This window comes from Neopsephotus bourkii, unplaced genomic scaffold (assembly GCF_033783945.1).
Source record: "Neopsephotus bourkii isolate Nb327-2 ecotype Australia unplaced genomic scaffold, CSIRO-AGI_Nbou_v1 NB_144, whole genome shotgun sequence".
NCBI classification, from domain to species: Eukaryota; Metazoa; Chordata; class Aves; order Psittaciformes; family Psittacidae; genus Neopsephotus; species Neopsephotus bourkii.
This window is the reverse complement of record NW_026900661.1, coordinates 1,389,946-1,411,806: the sequence shown is the minus strand read 5'-3', so window position 1 is coordinate 1,411,806 and position 21,861 is coordinate 1,389,946. Positions and strand designations below refer to the sequence as shown.

The following is a 21,861-nucleotide window of genomic DNA, read 5'->3' as shown; positions in this document are numbered from 1 at the left end:
TCTGTTGTAAATATTAAGGAAAATACACTGCAGCTATATTTCTGCTTGATGTTTTTTGCATCCATTTTTCTGTCAGGTGAAACTTGTTTCATTTTATAAACCTCAAATCACTATCCATTTGAATATGCATTGTCATTTAATCACAATCTTAGCATTTTCTTTTATTTGCTCCTTGATTTCTTGTGTTTGTTTTTTTTTCTTCAAAGTGTATGTGAAACCAGAAGACTATATTTTGTTTTCAATAAGTCTTCAGTGACTTTATTTGTATTTTTGGAACATGCATATACAAAGATTTCAAGGTCTCTGTGAACACAAAGGGTGCTCATAGAGATGATAAAAATTCAGTAGGTGCTCCTATAAACATCCAGTTACATCTGTGTATCTACTTGCATGTATAATTATGCATGCAACATTTTAAAAGTCATTCAGAATTGCGGTTATTTCACAACTGACAAAATGGTGTTCATCTTAATGCTTCAAGAGTGTGCTTGGCAGTATGTCCATTAGTATAAAATATAGGTAGCAAGTTTATGATTGCAAAACCACTTCAGTCCCTAGATAATTGGGAAAGCTGATAAACTGTAGACAGTATAGGCACCACCTTGGTAGCAAGAGTACCTGTCTATGTCAATTGTCTGTCTACTCAACTGTTGGAAGCATACCTGCCCTTTGGGGACCTAGAAAACCATCTTTTCCTTGGTTTTAGTTTGTTTGGGTGGGGATTTTTCATGGAAAAGGTATAGAAAAGCAATATTTCCATGCCATAGTCCATAACCAAGCTGAAAAGAATGCTAGAATCCTCTTGTATTTTCTTTATGACTAGAGGAGTGTTGTTAACAGCCTTAAAATAACCAGTGTTTTTTCAAAGAATCTTTCTTTCTTACTGCAAAACATTTGTCTGCAGCAAATCAACAAGCTCCAAAACTTGCATTTTGCTTAATTTTTTAAGGAAAGGAATTTGGTTCAAACTTCACACAGAGTTATTTTCAAAATGCTAAGAGAAACTCATAATTTTCAAGATTAGAATCATACTACACCTTCAGGACACTACTATTCCTCTAATGCTAATAGAAAAGGTTTATTTTGTATGTAGGGTATTGAGTTCAGTGTTAAAAGTCCCTCATGTTGAAAATAGTCATAATGGTGTTACTGTGATTGAGCTGTATACAATCAGGTAGCTTAGTTGAGTCTCTGTATTGTTGCTGTTTGTATCAGGATAATAGAGTTTGGATTTTAGTTCAGTAATTTCCCAGCCTGTTTATGAATATGCTGAAGCATTTTACATGTTACGCAGTCTTAATACTTTTCTTCTGAATTATTATACAAACCCAACGTTAAGTTCATTATCTGCATGGTTTTTGAGTTGGTGCTATTTTACACAGATATTAATGGGTATGGTCTTTGCGGGAAATTGATTTTACAACAGAATTAGAAATTAGAGCAACAGAAATGATGCTATTCCCAGTAAGTCAGTAAAGGGTTTGCTGGAGTTAGATTTTTCATGGGGTTTTCTAGCAAGTGTTTATATTTGGTGGTTTATTCTCATGGCAGAGCTCACTGAGAAGAACTTGGTGTCTTCATTTTTGTTATTGACACAAGTCCTTCATATACTACTGTGAAACTGAAGGGACATCATCCTCCCAATGCCTTTTTCTTTTTTTTTTTTCTCTTGCTATTCTAAAATGGTGTTAAACTGAAGGATGTGCTCAGTGGATTGCTGGTTGATTTCAGGACTTTGTGTAGCTTCCCTGTCAAACGACTAATTTTTCTCTGGAATTTTGGTGGACAAAATAGGTTTAAAGTTTTTTAAACTATTTCAAAACCACACTCCAGCCAAACTTTACACTTCTGTTCCATCCTCCTTTTATGAATACCTGCTGAGGTGGAATCTTATTTTTATTTCTTTGATGTTTTGGGCTTTTTTTTTCCTGCCACCTTGATTAAAAATGCCAAATGGCAACAAATACTTGTCCCAGACTGTATCTGCACAATATTTTTTAGCAATTATGTAATCTCTCTGATTACATAGGCTGATTATAAAAGCAGGTGTTCATATCAATTACATAAAACAGCTTCCCTTTTGCAAATAGCTGTCACGAAGGGGCAAATTGTGCTTTCATGCTAGTTTAATTCCAAAGTCACTCTATTAAAATGAATGGACAGTCTTTGGATTTCAACCAAGATAAGGTGTTTAGTGAACAGTTCAGATGACAAACTGACGGCCATATGTATCTGGTATCTTACTGTATAAATATTATTTCCCCAGGTGTTCTCTTACAGCCAAAGAGAATATTTTAAAGTGATTGTGCAGAGGTCATTACCTGAGATACAAATTAAAGAAAGGAGCTTTATAAAGTGGAATTTTTGTTTGTTTGATTTAAAGAGTGGGATTTTGAGGTCTGGTCTAAACAAAGTATTTCATTTTGTTGATATCAATGGCATGGAAAATTTTCTTGGAATTAGGCCCCAGGCAAAAAAATACAGCGTATTTCAGGAGCACCATTTATTTGCTACAGATACCTCTGCAGTTCCTAATGTGGGTAATGGTCTTCCTTGACAGCTGCAGGCCTTTCTTCAGTTGAAATATAGTTCCATTAACACAGAGATGCATTGAGGCTCCTTGGATACTAATGGTGTCCCAACATCTCCTGATAAGACCTGAAGTATTCCTACCTCCCCCATAGGAGATTCATTTGCTGTGATGCTGAGTAGGATGGTGTTAGTTTGTCTCTCACCAGTCCCTCTTGGTTTTGGGTTGTTCTGCTTCATGAGATGAAATACATTTTTACATGCAGTGAACCCTAATCTAAGGAATAAAGTTGCATCAGTTTGAAGTTTTACTCTACATTACAGTGTTTTTTTATGTAACAAGTATAGGCAGTACAGTATTAAAAAGACGATTAGTAGAGATCTGGGGAAAAAACAGCAATCCAGCAAAAACATGTCAGTGTAAAAATGATGTTAGAAATCTACAGTACTATCACGTGCAGTTTCAGCAGTGTTCTCTCTTAAGAGACTGTTGTAGTGGCCTCTTCTAGCCTTAAGAGGTAGGAATCTGTGATGTTTATAGTTAGGAAAAAGGCAGCAATTGTTATGTATTTTTATGTAAAGTACTTCTAAAATTTTTTTGTTGTCAATAACTTAATGCATAACTGACTCAGCTGTTTACATATGAGTTGCAGTCTGCCTTTTCAATCAATTCCCCCAACAAGTATAAGCCTTATAATAGATATGTTTGAGCACTGTCTGGTGCTCAGAGTTAATACTAAGGCAACGCAAAGCATTTTGTGATTTTCTTGCAGGGCTTCATTGTCTTTTTTATATCACAGAACGAGAAATAAAGGGTTCTATCTTTAAGGTTTTCAAGGTACTTGACTTTTTAGGCATGCTCTGCATTTGAACAGGAGCACTGCTTAATGGTATTTATTATATTGCAATCCAAGTTTATTGCACTAAACCCAACACTCTCATGATTTGAGCACAGCTGAGTTGATTCTGTTGTCTAATCTGTGAATTCATAACCAACTATACAAATGATAGCTTATCAAAACTTGATTAAGAGGTAGAGACTGGGGAGGCAGGATAGGAATCTCAAATGCTACACCTTTTGAACTCTTGCTTGCAGCAAATAGCTGATAGTTGTAGGTTGCTATCACAAAGGCTTGAACAGACCAGTGGTGCACATCAGTGTCAGCTGTGTAACAGCAGTGATACCTGCCTCTCAGTTACACTTATCTCTGAAGGTTCATGGGTACATACTACCTTCATAAAACATACTAAACATGAATATACATAAGCATGCACAGAGCTCTGTAAAAATTTGACTATTTTGTATGATGGTGAGTTGGAAAGTTACAGATGGAGGATATGTGAAGGGGGGTGAAATTCAGAATAATTTCTGAAGAAGTGGTTATTCAGAAGAATAACCACTTAATAAATCTTAACTTTTGACTCTAATGGATGATGATTTGACTATGTAACTTTAGGTAGGTTTGAGTTGGAATAAATGTCAAATATAATTCAGTTCACACAGCAGTGTGAAAAAAACCGTTACTTCTCTTGGAGAAAGCCTGACAGCCCAGCTTTCTTAAAGGGCTTTTCTGTCTTGCTCATTTGTTCTCTCTTTTTAATGAAGGCTTTCACAATTGACACTTCCTTAACAAAAGGTAACACAGGTCATTCTATTAAACAGAATATTCTTCCATCAGCGACATCACAGCTGTAATATGAAATCAGAAACTATTATTTCTCTTTCATCTGATAAGAAAGGATAAGTTGTTACTCATAATAATAGTGTGGTGCTATGAAGTGATGTCTGCAGTTTGCAGGTGCTTGGTATTAATGGCACATGTTGAGAAAAAGGTATTCAACTTCCATTAAAAAGAAAGATAAATAAATCTATACATATATGTGGTTCTTGCGTGAAACAACAAAGGCACTACATTAATACCCAGTTCTGCAACAGACTTCACACTTACAGAATCCTTATGGGAATGGATCTGGGAGATGGTGGGAGAGGAGAGAAAGGATCAGAATTGCTTAATGCCTCTGATTAAGATCAGATTTTCAAGAGCTTAGAGTATCGAGTTCTGAGATAATTGGAAAATGTACTCAGGGGGGCACAACAGGAGTTGCTGTATGTTCAGCATTTTTTAAAACCTTGCCTTGTTTGCATGCTTCAATAGAACATTTTCTGAAAGCTGGTCTTTTTCTCCATCAGTTCACAACATGGAGAGTGATGGTAATATTTTTCCCTTGTACTTCAGTCTATTTTCTTTTCTGCATTACAAATGATGGTCAGGATTTGTCTCCCATTATTTGTGGACACATTTTTGATCTGCTGTGGTTGATACAGACCCATAAAAATATTCAGGAGTCCTTCAGGTCCATCTGTTGTATTTTAGCCTTCTGGGGCAGGATCACTCTGCTTTTAATTGTTGGGGATTTCTGAGAAGACAACAGTATGTGTGCCAAAGTTAGGAAGAACGGGAGTGTTGGATTTGCTTCTGATAGGGGAAGGACCAAACCAGGGTGGGCTGAAAAAGGAACTTTCCCTCCAAGTGCAATCAAGAAAGGTTCAAAAGCAGGGAGACAAAGGAAGAGCCAAAGCAGAAAGTTGTAGGAGCTGGAAATGCTTTTGACAAGTGATTCAGGAAGCAGCTGTTTTGTCAATAATTCAGCCATGTCGAGCCAAGCTACCTCCAATGCCACTCCTTGTTGAATGTTGGGATATGAGTTAAGTCAGCATCGTACTGAAAAGAAAGCAATAAATATGTTTGAATAGCAGGGAGCTGGGTTGAACTACTAAGGGCCACTACGAAAACATAATAAAAGATTTGTCTTTGTAAAATGTAGCAAGTTCTGTTCTGGATGAAATTAAATAAGCAAGACTGACAGATAGTAAAGACATGATGGAGGAGAAAAGCACCTGTATTGCTCTCAGGTAAGACTGAGATTCAGTTTGTTACAGAAAACATGGCAAATAGAGATTGGTGAAAATTGAATTATTTATGGATAGAGTAGGAACTGTGAAGAAAAATCTTTCCTGTTATTGGCAATGGTTTTTTTATGCTTCTCTTGAGGTGATTAAGAAAATCATTTTGGTAGTCCAGTCTGAAGATAAATTTTGACATTTTCCAATTGTTCCTTAATTATAGTTGTTTATGACTTGGGAGAAGCTGGCTGTATGGGGTGTGCGTAATGATGATATCCCTTGTGATTACTCAGAAGACAGCAGGACTTATAAGGTCTCCTGCAAATTTTATCTACATGAATTGTACAAAAGCCACTCTGAGATATAGTATTTCTCAAGCAGCCAAATACTGTTCTTAAGGGGTTCTTAAAATTACTCTAGGAAATATATTTTGTATGTAGATAAAACCAAAATAACTTAAATCTTAGAATTATGTATACTGCTATATTTCTCTGTCATATTTTGCTGCCGTGGTATGTATTTCCTCTTGCAGTGTAAATCTGTAGTATTGATTTGAAGTAAGAATCATACTTGACTTCCCTTCATTTTAGCCATTTTTACAAGATGACCATTTCAGGGTGGAAGGCTATGGGGGGGTGGAATACTATGCCACACAATTAGTGCTTTCCTAATTGCTTTTCAGAATTGAATAGATTGAATTCAGGATGGCTGCTGGGGAGTGAGGGAGACAAATATTCTGATTATTCAGCAGGATTTGCAAATCATGCATTTATTTGCAATGGGACTCCATGGGTCTTCAGCTCCTGCTTTATCCTATTACTGTAAAGCCCAATGGGGAAACTTGTCTTTGCAGAAGACAAAAGTTTCTTGTGATTTGGTCTAAGGGAACACTAAGAACTGCCATCAGCCTTTTTGTCTTCCATCTGCAAGGGACACTCTTGACCTTGTATTTTCCAGAGTGTGTATATTGTAATAAAACTTCAGACTGAGACTGAAGTTCCTCCTTGAAAAATATTTTCAAGGATCTCTCTGTGCTCAGGCTGTATCATTCCATTAATTCAAATAAACGGATACAGAACTCAACATCCAGAAACACCAGTAACTCTTAATGAAGATGGAATGGCTTTTTTTTTGGAGGCAAAGAATGGTTTATACTGACTTACAGTCAGCGTGATTTTACATGATGTGGCTTTTGATTCCTTTTCTGAGTGAATCAAGTATGGTTCATTCAGAATTTGTAATTTAATGGTGAACGCTGTGATTCTGCTTTTTGTTTAGAGTGGTGAGACTGATAGTGGTAATCACTAGGTCTAAAAATATGTACATTACCTAACTTGCAGATCAGGAATGGGGGAGGGATGGAGTGTTAGTACAAGTGTTAACTTTTCACACTGAATTGAGTACCCCTTGATAATATGAAAGTCACGGAACACTGGTGTGCTATAGAGGATAAACCAGCTCCAACGCCTGAATTCTTATACCCCTGAAAGCCAAGACATCCATCACAAGCTGTTTTACTTCAACAGATGGTCACAGCAAACCTGATTCTGCAACCCCCTCTTACATAAGAAAGGATTATTTACTTCACTAACACACTGAATATATTGAAGTGAAGAAGGACTCTATAGACCCCTATCTTGAACTGTTTGGGATTTTTTAAGATCAAATAGATCTGGACTTCATAGCTTTAGCCACAGTTGTTTACACCAGAAGATGAAATTGAACCCGATTTTATAGCAAGGATTTTATTTTTCAGGGTAAGTATTTGTATATGTTAGACTGAGCTTCAGCAGATTTAATGGTCTTCGTGTTTGGCTGTGTCCTTTCTAGAGGGAACTAAGAAGTTGAATGAGTGGAGGTTACATTTAGATTAAAGAAAATCTGCTTTTGAGACTTCTTTGGACAGCACAGATGATGTTTCTTTTTCTTTACTGTACTGTTTGTTTCCTTGTTCAGTGTCTACTGCTATTTTGATCTACATTATGTCCATGACAACTGTTTTACATTAAACGATCAAAATCCCAGCAAGGAAAATGAGAAGAAGCCCAAGGGTGAAACCTGTTTGATTTTTATTTTTGAGAAGCGTAAGTAGAGATATTCTAAAGTGCTTACAACAGAGGACAGTTTAACATTAAGTTTAATAGTTTAATTCCATCACTGTAGTCCTACAATGCATATAAGTATTATCTCCATTATAAAGCACAGGTAGTTGAGTTAAACAGCCCTCCAAATCTTACAGTGGATTGCTGAGAAATCTCGTGACACTCTAATGCCTTGGTTTGCTGCCTGACCATCACAGCCATGCTCTTGTTGGGATCTAGGAGTCATCTTCAGGTGAATCCTGTTTGAACTATCAGTGTAGGAGTTCATTGTAATGTACCCGTCTATGGCCAGAGAGGCATTTTTGTTGTTCCTTTTCTAGAGTGTAACTTTCAGCAGAGAGGTTGCAGAGTTCCATCTCAAAATACAGCAGAGTTTGCATAACTTCAGGGTCTTGTGTTGGGGGAGGAGGCTTTGTGAGCCTGTAACTTTATTACAAATCTTATACTGAGAAAAAGCTGTGTGATTCCTGCAGCTGTGATCTCTGTTTGTGAAGTGCCATGTGCTTTGGGAAAACAGTTACCATACCTTGTCAGCTTGCATTATGCTACAGAATTCACAGCAAATTGTATTTGTTACCATCACTGTATTGTGAATGAATCTTTTGATGGTATGGGGATTTTTCTCTTGTATTTAACCAAGTGAGTATGGATTAATAACAATCACAGCTGATTATTTTGCCTAAGAATACAACAGCTGGGTTTAGGAATAGATACAAATAATACAATGCATTCTTAAATTCTGAAGGTGAGTATAGACAGAATACTGACATAAAACCAAACTGGTTTTCATTATATGAGAATTTAGAGTATCAGAGGATCAGCCATTGCTGTCGTGCTACATAATGGGAACTAAAGACCATGAAGTGCTTTCCCAAGGTGCCCAGATCTGATAAAGTTACAGGGCAGCAGAGAAATCACTTTAGCTGCAACTTTTGATGGAGTTGGAAACCAAATCTGCACTGTATTGAGCCATACTGCACTATGTTGAACCACATGGCCCCAGTTCATTGAAGGGTGTTTCTGTCTTGTAGATGCAGGTTCCATACTCCATAAGCAGCTCTGGCCTAAATCTGAAATCTCAAATTCTCTCAAAACCCAAAGACTAAACATAGTAAACAAGATATTCATTTATTTATTTTTTTTATATTAGGAGAATACTGGCATCACGCTGCAGCTGTTCTACTTGGTTCAATTTCTCTAAGTACATGTACTGGTTACTTGTACCCTGAACAGGGGCTGCTGAAGAGCAGGGGGACCTTAAAGTCCCCCAGTGTCACCAAGAGAGAAAGGTGGGAACCAAATTAGCAGATCTTACCTGGGCTTTGACAAGTTGGCTGTGTTGTTGAGTTTGCAGGGATTTACCATTCCCTGGAATTGATATGGGCCACTCCAAAAACATAGCTTCAACTTCTTGTTTCATCTTGTTTTAACCAGCTGTTGGCAATATGATATTTCTTAGTCAGAGCTTGTCTGCCAGGTGAATAGCACAGCTTCTCAACAGCTTGCAGTGATTGCTGTCAGTTAACATGGTGCCACAACAGGTTATTTGGGCGTGAACCTCCACTGTTCTCTTTTAATCTCTTCCTCCTTCGCTGCAGTGATTATAACACCCTGAATCCCATCTAACTTTTCATTAATGCCCACTGCTGTGGTTGTTTACAAAGTCACATTCATAGCTCCAGGATGTTTTCTGCATATGATGGTGAAAATGAAGGCATTGTGTAGCTCATTTGAATTACTTTGCTGTAAATATTTGATGTCTCTTTAAAAATTGCCAAGTTTTCATTTAGGTGTTAAAAATAGTAGAACTGAGCTCGGAAAACAGCAGTTCTTAGTACTCTGTTTTTTTTTTTTTTTGCAGCTGTATTTATTTATTTTTATCATGGTTGCATCTGCAGACAAAGGCATGATTGAGCTCGGCACTGCCCAGATGTGAAGCAGAGACTGTCTTGCCCTGGGCAGCTTGTAATCAGGCTGACAGAAAAGTGGATGTGCTGAAGCTGTCTAAAAACTTAGCTAGGACTATAGGCACGCTGACTGCGATGGGATCCTTTTGCTGCATTGTTTATGTTTTGATACTACTATTTCTTCATCCCCAATCATCACCTTGATTTATACAGCTAAAGCTCACAGAAATTTTGATTTAGATTCCTTTGGTTCTGTATAAATATACAATGTTGTTTAGTCATCAAAGACAAATTATTTCGCAGACCACAGAGGTCTGTTTAGAGGCAATTTGGGAAGACTAGCTATCCTCCAGAGCAACCTCTCTTCATGAATGAGGTTTATTTTTTTTCTGAGTTTGGGGTATTTTGGGGGGCTTGTTGGTTTGGGCTTTTTGTTGGTTTGGGCTTTTTGTTGGTTTGTTTGTGGGTTTTTTCATTGTAAATGTAGCATATTTGGTGTCTTTTAAGTCCCACAGGCCCATCCATTTTCAATAGCAATCGAGTTATAATTTATGCCTTTACAAACTTTTTCTTGTCTGCTTATTAGTCGTCTCAAAGAAATGCTTAGGAACAAGCTGATGAAGCGAGATAGATTTGACTGAGACACTGTTGGGCAAGAGAATAAATGACCCACTTCCATTCTTCCTTCTCCCTCCCCTTTCTTTTTTTGTTCTTTTTCACCTTCCTTCCTTCCTTCCCTGCCTGTCACCGAACTGTTTAACTTGCAATAAATTATCAAGAACTGTTAGTAAATTAGTTTGCCACCTGGGATGGGCTGTTGATTATTGTGTGATTTCTATTTACTTTTCTAGAATGGGCTGAGGTCTCAGGAGACTGCTTCTTTCAAGAAACTCACTTGTAGAAATGACAAAAGGCCTTTTTTTTTTTCTGGATATAGATTATACTCAGAGGTTTTAATTAAATTTAAATTATGTGAAAGAGATTTTTCATATCTCCTATTGTTTCTCTTTTTCTGCCTTATCCTTTATGGCTAACTCACACCACTCAGCCTCTGCCCACTTAGTTGTGTTTTTAGGAGCATTACTTCAGATACAATCAATATAAAAGATCAAAACCCTTCTTACGCTTTTTATTAGTGGCTAACCATGGACCATGGCTTCAATGGATTAAAACATAAGAGGTGAAGGACAAGGTGTCTTGGAAAGTGCACTGGCAAGGATTTTCTAAACATAAGCAAGTATGCTCTGTTTGCAGGACTAATACTAACAGGGGACAAAGATGTAAATTAAACATTTCTAATTATAACTGATGCTAGAAAATCAAGGGTGGAATCTCATCCTTCTAATGTAGGAATCCGTGATCCTGCCTGTCCTGGGTTTAGCAGTAGCAGTCATTTTTCTCCTTCTTGGTGGCTGGTGCAGTGCTGTGTTTTGACTTTCAGCTGGGAACAGAGCTGATAAAAATGATGTTTTGGTTTGGCCAAGGACTCTGTGGGCCTCATGCTCTGCCAGGGAGGAGGGAAGCTGGGAGGAAGCAGAAACAGGACACCTGACCCAAACTGACCAAAGAGGTATTCCATACCACCGCACGTCATGCCCAGGATGTAACTGGGGAGTTACCCAGAAAGGCGAGTGTGGACTGCAGGGTTGGAGGAGGTATTGGTCAGTGCTTGATCGGGCTGGGGGGGCAAGTTATTGGTTGCCTGGTGATGGGGTGTTGTATTCTCTTCCCTTGTTATTTCCTTTATCATTACTATTATTGGTGGTAGCAGTAGTGATCTGTGTTATACCTTAGTTACTAAACTGTTCTTAACCCATGGGAGTTGCATTTCTTTTTGATTCTCCTCTCCATTCCCCCAGGAGTAGGGGGAGGGCAAGAAGGGGGGGAGTGGGTAACAAGCTGTCTGGGTGGGTTTAAACCACGACACTGCCTCATCAGAATGTTAGGGTCTTGGACTTTACCTGGGCATCTAGCTTTTTCCAACACAATAGATAGAACCTCTGAAAAAAAAAAAAAAGCCCAGAGGGCAACTCAGCCTTCCCAGCTTCAGTGCCTTCTCTTTGCTCTGGACTGTCAAGAGAGCAGCGTTTGTGGAGGACAGTGAGGTGGTGGTTGTAGCCACATAGCCTGCCCCTTAGCACAACAGGTGATCTGAGAAGCAAAGGAGAAGGAAAAACAGTGAGATAAGCTGAAATTCTTATCTATGAATACGAACATGTCCGTTTGAAAGGAAAGAAAGGGAAAGAAAGTAAAAGCATGCAACTTTCAAGTCAAAGAGCTATGTTCTAATGCAACATCTGTGCAGTATCCATCTGGGTCTGTCAAACACTGGAACTGTGATTCCCAGAACGATACCTAATTACCAACTGAGATTAATTGTTTTCATCCTACTTGTCTAACCCAGGTTATTTAAGACTGCCTGTTCAAATCTGAAGACATACAGGTCTGTGTTCTGTTTGCTCTGTATGTGCATGTCAGTTGAAGAGTAGATTTAATCAAAAACATACATATCTGCACAGCTGAGATTAGAAATTGGCTCTGGAGCAGTAAGGCATTCTTCCCGCATGGAAATTAACTCCAAGATACTGAGACCGCTGGAAGCATCAGTACAGTGTGGTCTTAAAGTACGGTAAAGAGATAAAATGTATTATTGGCAGGGGGTTGGAACTAGACGATCTTAAAGTCCTTTCCAACCCTAACTGTTCTGTGATTCTATGATTCTGTCATTGGAAGTGGATTGTGCTTTAAACTGGAAGTTTGAAGTTACATTGCAAAAAGTGGGGATTTTTGGATTTTGTTTAGTTTGTTTTTTCTGTTTGTTTGTTTGTGGTTGTTTTGTTGTGTTTTTTTCCCATAATGACGGCAGGTATTTGTATGAATGCTGTTTTTATTAATACTTTATTAATACTTATTTTGCTGACAGCACTGGAGGAGAAGGGGGTGTTGATTTTTAAGAGGGAGGAGTTGTTTTTTTGTTTACTCCTAAAGTGTATTTTGTTGATGTGGGTCTGTTTCCAGTAGCCCCATATTTACTTCCAATATGCTTTAAATATATTTCATTTAAACAATGAAATAAAAATGTGAATAATATGGAGATTCTGAGGATAATGGCAGACAGGGTTGGTTTTTTTCCTCCTTTCTTTGTGGAAATACAGATGGTTCCTGCCAATATACCTTCTTCAATATTTTGTTCCCATTCTTGAATTTCTCTGTTTTTTTAGTTCATAGAATCATAGAATCATAGATAGTTCCTCTGCTTCTCTTTTAAAACCACCTGTAAGCACATATTTTTATTCACATCTTGTTGCTATTGATGTGAAATGTAGAGCAACTGTGATGTATGTAAAGTCTCACAGACATTCGTGTTACAGCCTCAGGAATCACTGCAGAATCTTGTAAGTGCCAACACGGTGGTAAGACCAATGTTTTGTTTGGATTCTGATTTAGATGAGGTCAGTCCCAGGGTCTGTAAAATGGTCAGTTTGCCAAAGTTCCAGCTGACTGAGAACAGAATTGGTACTCCAAGACTAACCTCGGTCTGCTGTTTTTAGAGCTCTCAGTGGCTGTAGTCATATAAGGGAAGAGAAACAATATCACTTGGATTTTCTTTTTTCAGTATCAGCCATAATTCATAGCTGAATCTCTAGCAGCTCCTGAAATCTTCCTAGCTGCCTTCTGTGTCTGTAAACATCCGCAGTCAGGATCCCGCAGTCTCCCGACTTCTCATTTTCAGAAAATATTGTGTTAAAAAAGATAAAAATCCCCTGGATTAATTACAAACTTTTCATGAAGATTAAATGTTACTGAAAATGGGGGTTGGTACTAGATGATCTTAAGGTCCTTTCCAACCCTAACTATTCTATGATTCTATGAGAGAAAAAGGATTAGTAGAAATGTTTGTGCATTCATTTAATTTCCTTTCCTATTCACTTCTCAACTTTTCATTAAAATGTTCTGAAAAAGAGCCAGAATCACATGCTTGGGAACAAATATAGAAGCAATAACCCTTGCCCCTACATTTCACCAGTTTAGCAAATTGAGCAAAAGATCATTTTTTCTATTTCTGTCTTGGTTTTGATGACGTGCAGCCTTTTCTTTCTCTCATATATGAGAACGTGTACAGAATTGCCTAAGCTTCAGTAATGACAGCATTCAGCTAAGATACTGAGACTCATAGTGACACATGTGAGTTCTCTAACAACTGCTCAACAAAGTCAGCATCTCTGTCCTAGCATATTTATTTTTTTATCGATGTGCATAAGGTGGAACAGTCCTAGAGGGAATATCCTCTCCCCCTAATTCCCTCATGGGCTTTAGGAGTCATGCTGGTAAATTTTCTGATGTAAGTTTTCAGCAATACATTTCAGTTATGGCAAAACGATGCTTTTAAACGCAAAAAGTGTTTTATACATCATCTTTCAAAAGCTCCAGTCTCCAATCTCAAGTACACCTGATGAAGACTAGCACAATGAGTGTCAGGTATGTGCATTTACTAAAACCCTACCTCAATATAAAATGGGTACTTCAGAACTGTAAAAATCTAAGCCCTGATGGAGAATGGTTTATTATCTACAGTGCTGCTAGAATCAGGCACAGCAGTACTGTATGCTTCTGAATATAAAAGGTCTATTCTTCACTGAAGTCCTTTTTCTATTAATGAGATTTGCCTTAATGGGACCAAAAATTACTTTAAAAGACATTTCCTTTCTGCTTTTTTAAGAGCTTTTTTTTCCAGTCCATTTGGACTGGATATCAAAGATCAGGGGGAATCTTTCAATAGCAAGAGTTTTTATAATTAAGCTTTGTAGCCTACATAATGGGGATATGGCAAAAGTGAAAAATAATTACTGTTTTCTGAGTGCTTCCTTCTGCTGCTCTGACTCCTTTTCCTTCACACTTCAATTTTTCCCTTCAAAACCACATAATCAGTTGTGCCTTATATATGAAAGACTTGCTCAACGCAGCTCTTTCCCCCAGGTCTGTATTTTCCCCTGTGGTCTAGGACAGAAGAGCTGTTCAATCTTTAACTATACCCAGATCTCCATTAAAGAGAGTACCTACAGTTCTCCAAAGGAAGCAGGTGCTTCCGGAAGGGTAAAGACTTTACCAACAAACTTCATAGCGCCAGCTACCTGTTTGGATATGGGAATGGGGAAATTCAAAATGCAATATGAGTCACATCTGAGAGACTTTGTAGGTGATGCTAAGATGGTTATGGTGCTAATTGTGTTCCAGTCTTCAGGAACAGCTCCTAATCACTGGAGCCTTTCACAGCTCTCAATGATTTCAGCCAGCTGCTTCAACAATTTTGGATGTAGCCCATTTGATTGCATGAACCTGTGTGGTTTTGCTGTGTATATACACCCCCCCAACCCCCCACCATGTCTGGCAAATGATACTTACTCCTTATGATTTGTAACAGAGTTAAGTACACTGATCTGCATAAGAAGTGCTCTACAGAATTGGGAGTGAGAGGAATAAATATGCTGAAGTTGGTGCCTCAACTGGCACTGGGAACATTATGGTTTGGCCTTTGGCTTTGAGAACATTAGGAACCCGTTGATTATTTGGGATTGGAGGGGACAATCTGTGCAAGGTGGGATTCCCCAGGGTAGTGTTTTGTGATCTCCGTTTTCTAGTTTTCCCAGAAAATTCTTATGTGGCCTTATAATAGAACTAAGTTTCATAATAAAAAAAACAAAAGCCACACCTGTAATATTTTTAAGGCAGATGAGGATTTTCCTATTGCACAAGACAAGGAGGTCCTGATCAATCCCATATGACTGATATTCTTAACCACCACAACTGCCTTTTTCTTCCTTCATATTTTCTCCTCATCCACTACTTACTATTCATGTAATTTCTCTTTTAGTGCAGTTTTGCTGCTGACAAATTAATGGCTGGAGACTAGGAACTGTTTGACCTCTTTCTTCATTAAATTAGATCAACATACATATGCAGTCATTTGTTGTGCATCCATTATCTTGTTTGGGAAGCGTTGTTTTATATTTTTGCTTTATGATCTCTTCAGGCAGAATATATTTGCAGGTTTATTGGATGTCTGCAAAATAACTTAATGGATTAGATTAGTCTGTGAATGACCATGTTTAAAAGATAAGTATGTGCCTGTATTAGTATTTCCTGTGTGGGAAATACTAATATTTGTGGAGATGTTGGTGAGAGAGTAAAATTCGCCCATTTCTGTTGTGCAGTCCAAACCCCTTCATTTTCTCTAAGACCCACAAATGTTCTTATTTTATGGACAATATAAAACCTGGTTAGGGAACAGAATTGGTTCTGTGCTTCCCTGCTCAAACTGCTGATCTAGAGCATACCAGGAAATACTGTCTGATTTAGTTCCTGGTATACTGGCATGCATAGTTTTAACTGAAACAATTTGCATATGTAAATATATGAATATGATGAATATTCCACAAAACATCAGAACATTAAGTTTTGCTTTTATTAGATTTATGAACTATACAAAGGCTACGTTAAGTGATCACTTTTTCTGAAGAATTAGCAACAACCAGGCTAACACTGAACCTTGCAGGAAAACCAAAGGGCTCTTCTGTTTACACTTTTAACAAAAACAAAAAAGTAGTATCTGTAAGAAATAGTATTAGGATCCTTTATGCCAGCCTTGGGTACCTAATAAAGCTTGTATTCCTCTCAATGTAAGTTCAGCCTGTGCCAAAAGATCCACTGTGTATACTAAATATACTTCTTATTAATTACTTGCTTATAACAGTACCAACATATTTTTCAGAAGATAAGCAATGCACGTGTAGCTTAACTCTGCAGCATGGGTGCAAATAGCAGTAAAAAAATTAGTTATTAAAGAAAGGACTGTCTGTGAAGTTGCTGAATACTGTTTTTCCTCTCCCTCTGCTGTGACCTTTGGCATATTCATCCCTCTCATCATATTGCAGGAATACCGAGTTTGCTTAATAGTTCTAGGGTTTCTTTAAATTCTTGGGCTGCCAGCACCAGTTACTGCTCTGAAATGGTTTTGAGCAGAGCATTCCTCATGAAGGTTTGGCCTGCCGTGCTGGTCAAGTGGCAACAGCTTTTTTTGTTCCAGCAGGTCATAAATGGATGAGAGCTGTTCCCATGGAAGCAGAGGTAATGACCATTTTGCTTATCCTGTCTGACAGTTCTCTAAATAAGAAGATTGAAGAATTGACCTGTAATTGGTATCACCTAGAAAGCTGGCATAGTTAGCATCGTTGAGGTGTTTGGTTATACAGATCTGGCAGATTCAGATATATGCAGGTTGCCAACAAGCGTAACAGGGCAGGTTTTTCAGGCTGGTCATCAACATCAGTCAGAATTTTTGTAGCTGGTTCTCTGTGGGCATTCATTAATATGACACGTAACAACCCTTAAGCTTGTTTCCACTATGTTGGGTGCCCTGCAGACAAAGCCAAATATTTCAAATACGTATTTCCAATATTTCAAAAGGGGCTCTTCAGGAGAAAGTAAATATGAATTAGAGAGGAAGCTATGAATGAAAAGTAACACAGTGTTCTAGGATGTGTGTACATTCATATATATATATTCCATCAATGTACATTTATGTAATTCAGTTACACAGAGATGCTCATTTTCTAGCTCTTGTTAATTCTCGGTGATAAGCTAGTTATTAGAGTTATTACTAACTAACATTTGTGATGAGTGATATTGGGTGCAACTTCCAGGGATAATCTATAAGATTAAACTGCTATTTGGGAGGCATTTTCTTTCACTTTGCTTGGAATTATCCTGGGTTGATTCTTAGATATTATTATATGTTGTCCTCCTCAGCATAAAAAGGACATGGATCTGTTGGAACAAGTCCAAAGGAGGGCCACAAGGATGATCAGGGGACTGGAGCACCTCCCATATGAAGATAGGCTGAGAAAGTTGGGGCTGTTCAACCTGGAGAAAAAAAGGCTGCGTGGAGACCTCATAGCAGCCTTGCAGTATCTGAAGGGGGCCTATAGGGATGCTGGCGATGGACTCTTCATTAGGGACTGTAGTGGTAGGACAAGGGGTAATGGGTTAAAACTTAAACAGGGGAAGTTTAGATTGGATATAAGGAGGAAATTCTTTCCTGTTAGGGTGGTGAGGCACTGGAATAAGTTGTCCAGGGAGGTTGTGAATGCTTCATCCCTGGCAGTGTTCAAGGCTAGGTTGGACGAGGCCTTGGGTAATATGGTTTAGAGTGAGGTGTCCCTGCCCATGGCAGGGGGGTTGGAACTTAATGATCTTAATGTCCTTTCCAACCTTAACTATTCTATGATTCTATGATTTTTACCACTATGTAAGTAAAGCCACTGTATTTCACTCTGCAGCTTTGTCATTCTTGAGTTATCAGGTCTTTCATACCATCCAAGATAAAAATCATAACCCTTGGCAGTCCACTTTGTATGTTTTATGAATGCTGTCTGAGAAGCAATCATTTACAATTGGGACCAGGTGCTAGAGTAATTTCTGTTTCAACCAAGCATACCTAATAACACATAAATAATGTAAATTATGAAAACAAGAAAAAATAGATGAGTTAGTTACTTAATCTGAAAAATGTTGAGAGTACAACTGCAGTACTGTTGAAGCTCTATGAATACTTCATAGAGATTGGCAGTACTGCCACAAAGAATATTCCTTTTCAAAACACAGGTAGGCATGCAGGTTTATGGGATGGTATCACTAGCAGAGTGGTGCTGCCCTGTGCCCGGCAGCCTTGTCTCCAGTTTATCTAAGACCCTTCATCTAGGCATTAATGTAACATGTTCTTAATGCAAATTATTCGACCTTAGTGGGGATGGGTCATAAGTTTGCATTGTTAAGATTTTGGCCTGAGTGACTCCAGCGCTCTTTAGGATTGAATTGCCACAGCCAAATTGTCTGTGTCCACTGGAGGGGACTAAACAGGTGTAGGTGGCTTGACCTCTCAGTGTATGACTTCTGTGTGCTCAGATGACGAGTTTCTGTTCTTCGATTTCTTACTCAGCCTGGTTTCTTCCTTCAAGGTCAGCTTAGAGTGTGGAGGCATGTGAGGAGTCTTGATTTCTGACCATACGGAGGTTATAGAATTAAAAATTGGTGTGTCTTATCTGTCTTACAGCTTGCTGCAGAAACCTCTGTGGCAAATCAGATGCTGTGAGTCTAGAAATTTCTTCATGATGGACATTCTGATTTGTTTTTTCCTTTTTTTTATTACTAGAGAAACAGAAAGGAAAATAAAGGCTAGAATTACAATTAGGACCAGTTGCTGAAGCTGAAAGAGACAGCACAATTGTAGTATGTTAGAAGATTGCCTTGTTTTAGAGAAAGTGCTGATTAAGATCAAATTCGTCCTGAGTTTACATTTTGATTGGATCTAAACTGAGGGGAGTGGGGTTATATTTCAGACACAGTGCAAATGATGCATGTTAATATCCTGTGTTTATTGCCACTTGAAATTACAGCATAGCTTTGAATTGCTGCCATATCTATAGTTAAGACTCCCAAGTAATCACTGTGATTATTCCACATCTTTATGGTAGAAGTGGAAGTAGTATGATACAAAGGATACTGTAACCTAAGTTGTCAGAGCCTTTTCATCCTTTGGGGCTCAGATTGTGATTCCACCCAGTAGAGGGAATGGTTAGATGTACACATTGGCCAATCATTCCTGAAAGAGAGATTAAATAAATGGATTTAGTTATGTTATTTTCAGACTTATTTGGCTTTTGTATTACCTCCTGCCTCACTAGCTTTTCCTGAAATGAAGAAAAGCATGGCTTTTCTTTTTTTGGAATGCTTTAATTCATACGTTGGCACGGTGCGGTATTTTTCATTTTTATTAGAAATCTTTTTTTTGCTTTCCTCTCTGTTGATCTATAACATGTCTTATAGTTACTGATTTTATTTACAGTCCATGGGATAGTTCATCTCCTTGAAATATTCTTTTACCTTTGCTTAACTATTTGAAGTTGTAAATTTACATCTGATCTGAGTGTACACACATATGTTACTGTGTTTTATTTAGCTGATGGTAGATTAAGAAGTGAGGTCAGAGTAAACACTAAAATATAAAGTTACAGTTTACTAAGAAAATACAAGAAGAGTTTCACAGGAGGGATAAATGCTCTGTAAAAAGTTGTTTAAAAGAAGCTTAAATGAAATTTAGATGTGATTAAAATCTGTTCTGGTTTTTGGAAATGCAATTGTTCAAGCGAATAGTTGTTTATTTTGAGTTCAAACCCTTAGCGATCACTGTTAGTTGCCTCTCCAGATAGTACATCCCAGTTGCATCCCTTCATCAGTTGCTAGCAGGAAGGTTTTGCTATTTGTTCCACTTGCAAAGTAAATAAAACTTGTTATGGAAAGCATTTAAAGTGAGTACAATATTTACTCTGGAATATTTTCCTCAATAAGTAGTGTTAGCCAGCAGGCAAGGCTGAGCACCCAGTGTGTTAGCTGTGGGTAGCAAATCTGTATGCTTGGCACATGATGATCAGTTTAAACTATTGAAATATAAATCAGAACACTGAATGAAATTCAAAAACATTTCATTAAATGAATTATGATGTGTGTGAATAAAAGTATAGTTAGGGACTTTGCATATATGCTTAGATGTCTACCGTCTTTAGGCTATTTTTTTCCCAATAGATTTAACTACAAAAGACACATAATATTTTTGAAGGACAGGATTAGCAAATATCACATTGTGTTTGCATTTCATTATAGTTAGCGTTTTTGTTACCATTTCTGCAAGCCGCTCTTTGGTCCTCATTATGAAACCCAAGACATGCCTATACTCAAGTCTCAGTAACAATGAAAACCACTCCCAAATTTATAATCCTCATTCCTTCATTATTTTGAAGCCAAAATTAGTTATTTTTGGAAGTGTAAGATTTACTGGGCGAGAAAAAGAAAGCAACACAATAGTGCTGTAGTCCAGAGATTAATGTTCTGTACAAGTGCAGTTCATTCCTTTTGTGGAGTACATGACATACTAATTTGTTGTCTTAGTTGTATATGTTCTTTTAAACATTAACAGGAGAGAATGAAGAGATTGGTATTTACAGAAAGTGTTATTTGGACTAGAAGACTGTATCCAAAGATATTAGGTTTTCTATATTGAATTACTACCATACTGCTTCCAATGATGCAGCATGGAGGTACTTGTACACACTGCAAGCTAAGCATGAGTTTCAGGACCAACTTTGTGCTTGCATCAAAATATGAGGACGTGCATGGACACAGGCATCATCAGGAATTGTGGAGCTCCTGTTGCAGTCGCGCTTGTGGAGTTTGGTTTAGCATAGGACTTGGTCCTTCTTCCTGTGATCTGGTGAGGAACCAAGAGGAATGAGCACAGATACTCTGTGCCCCTTTATTTCTAAGGTAAACTAAGTATTTTGAGCCTGAGTTGCAGATGGTAGTGAGGCAAGGAAAATACAAATCTCCATGCTGGGCATAAAGGCTTCTTCATTCATCCTTGCAATGCAAGCAAAAGGACAGGGCAGCACATACAAGCCACATTCAGTTTTAGGTTGGTGCTGTGCCCTCTTGCAGAAAACCTGCCAAATTAGTGTGTTACAAGAATCTTTGAACCCTCTATCTAGGCCACCAGCAGCATATGTGGAGCATGTATAGTAATAAATTAAACAGATACTGTCTGAAGAGTTTACCGAGAGATGGGAAGCCATTGCATACAGTAGGAATAAAAGATGGCATTTGTGATAATCTCATTTATAGAGGCTTTCCAAGAAAAATACTGTTTCCTACTCTTGGGCGATGTGTATCATTAAAATAATACAAGATCACAGCACAGCTATAGGCTATTACCTTGCACTTCTGACCTAGTCACCCAGCTAACAGAAGCAGATTTGGCTTCACATAGGCTTTAGTTTGGGGTTGCAGCAGTGGGCCATTGACCCAGGACTATGTGCAATTCTCTGTCTTGTTCAACAATGTGATTCAGTATGTGCCCCATTTGAAGTATATGAAAGCTATGCAAAAATTAGTGCAACTGTGTATGAGCTTCAATTACAAGTGCACATGCTTAAGTAACCTGTCAAATTAGAGCATCTACAAATGTTGTATTTATAGTTTTTTCCCCCAAGACCAATTTCATTAAAAGCTCAGTCCAGCTGTCAAATCTGTGTAATTCATTAGAAATTTCAAACTTCTAACTTCAGCTTTACTCTAAAAAAGTGTCTACATAAAAATCATACTAGTTTGTCTAATATATTTCATTCTCTGTATTCTCATTATTGTAATTCTGTTTGCATAACTCATTGCCATTTATCCCTGTAAGCAATTTACAGTCACTGTATCATGGTGATCAGTATTCTGTGGTGTTTTCCACATCATTTGCTGAATATTCTAAAAACATTTTGAATTCAGGATTTTTTTTTTTAATTGTTTTTGAAGTACAAGCCAA

General features: G+C 37.9%; 1 protein-coding gene across 9 annotated transcripts in view; it reads left to right on the top strand.

Moving 5' to 3' along the window:
• The window catches only part of SORCS2 (sortilin related VPS10 domain containing receptor 2), a 545,361-nt gene that overhangs the window by 412,835 nt on the left and 110,665 nt on the right, over positions 1–21,861 (top strand). The gene's annotated exons all lie outside the window — the stretch shown is intronic.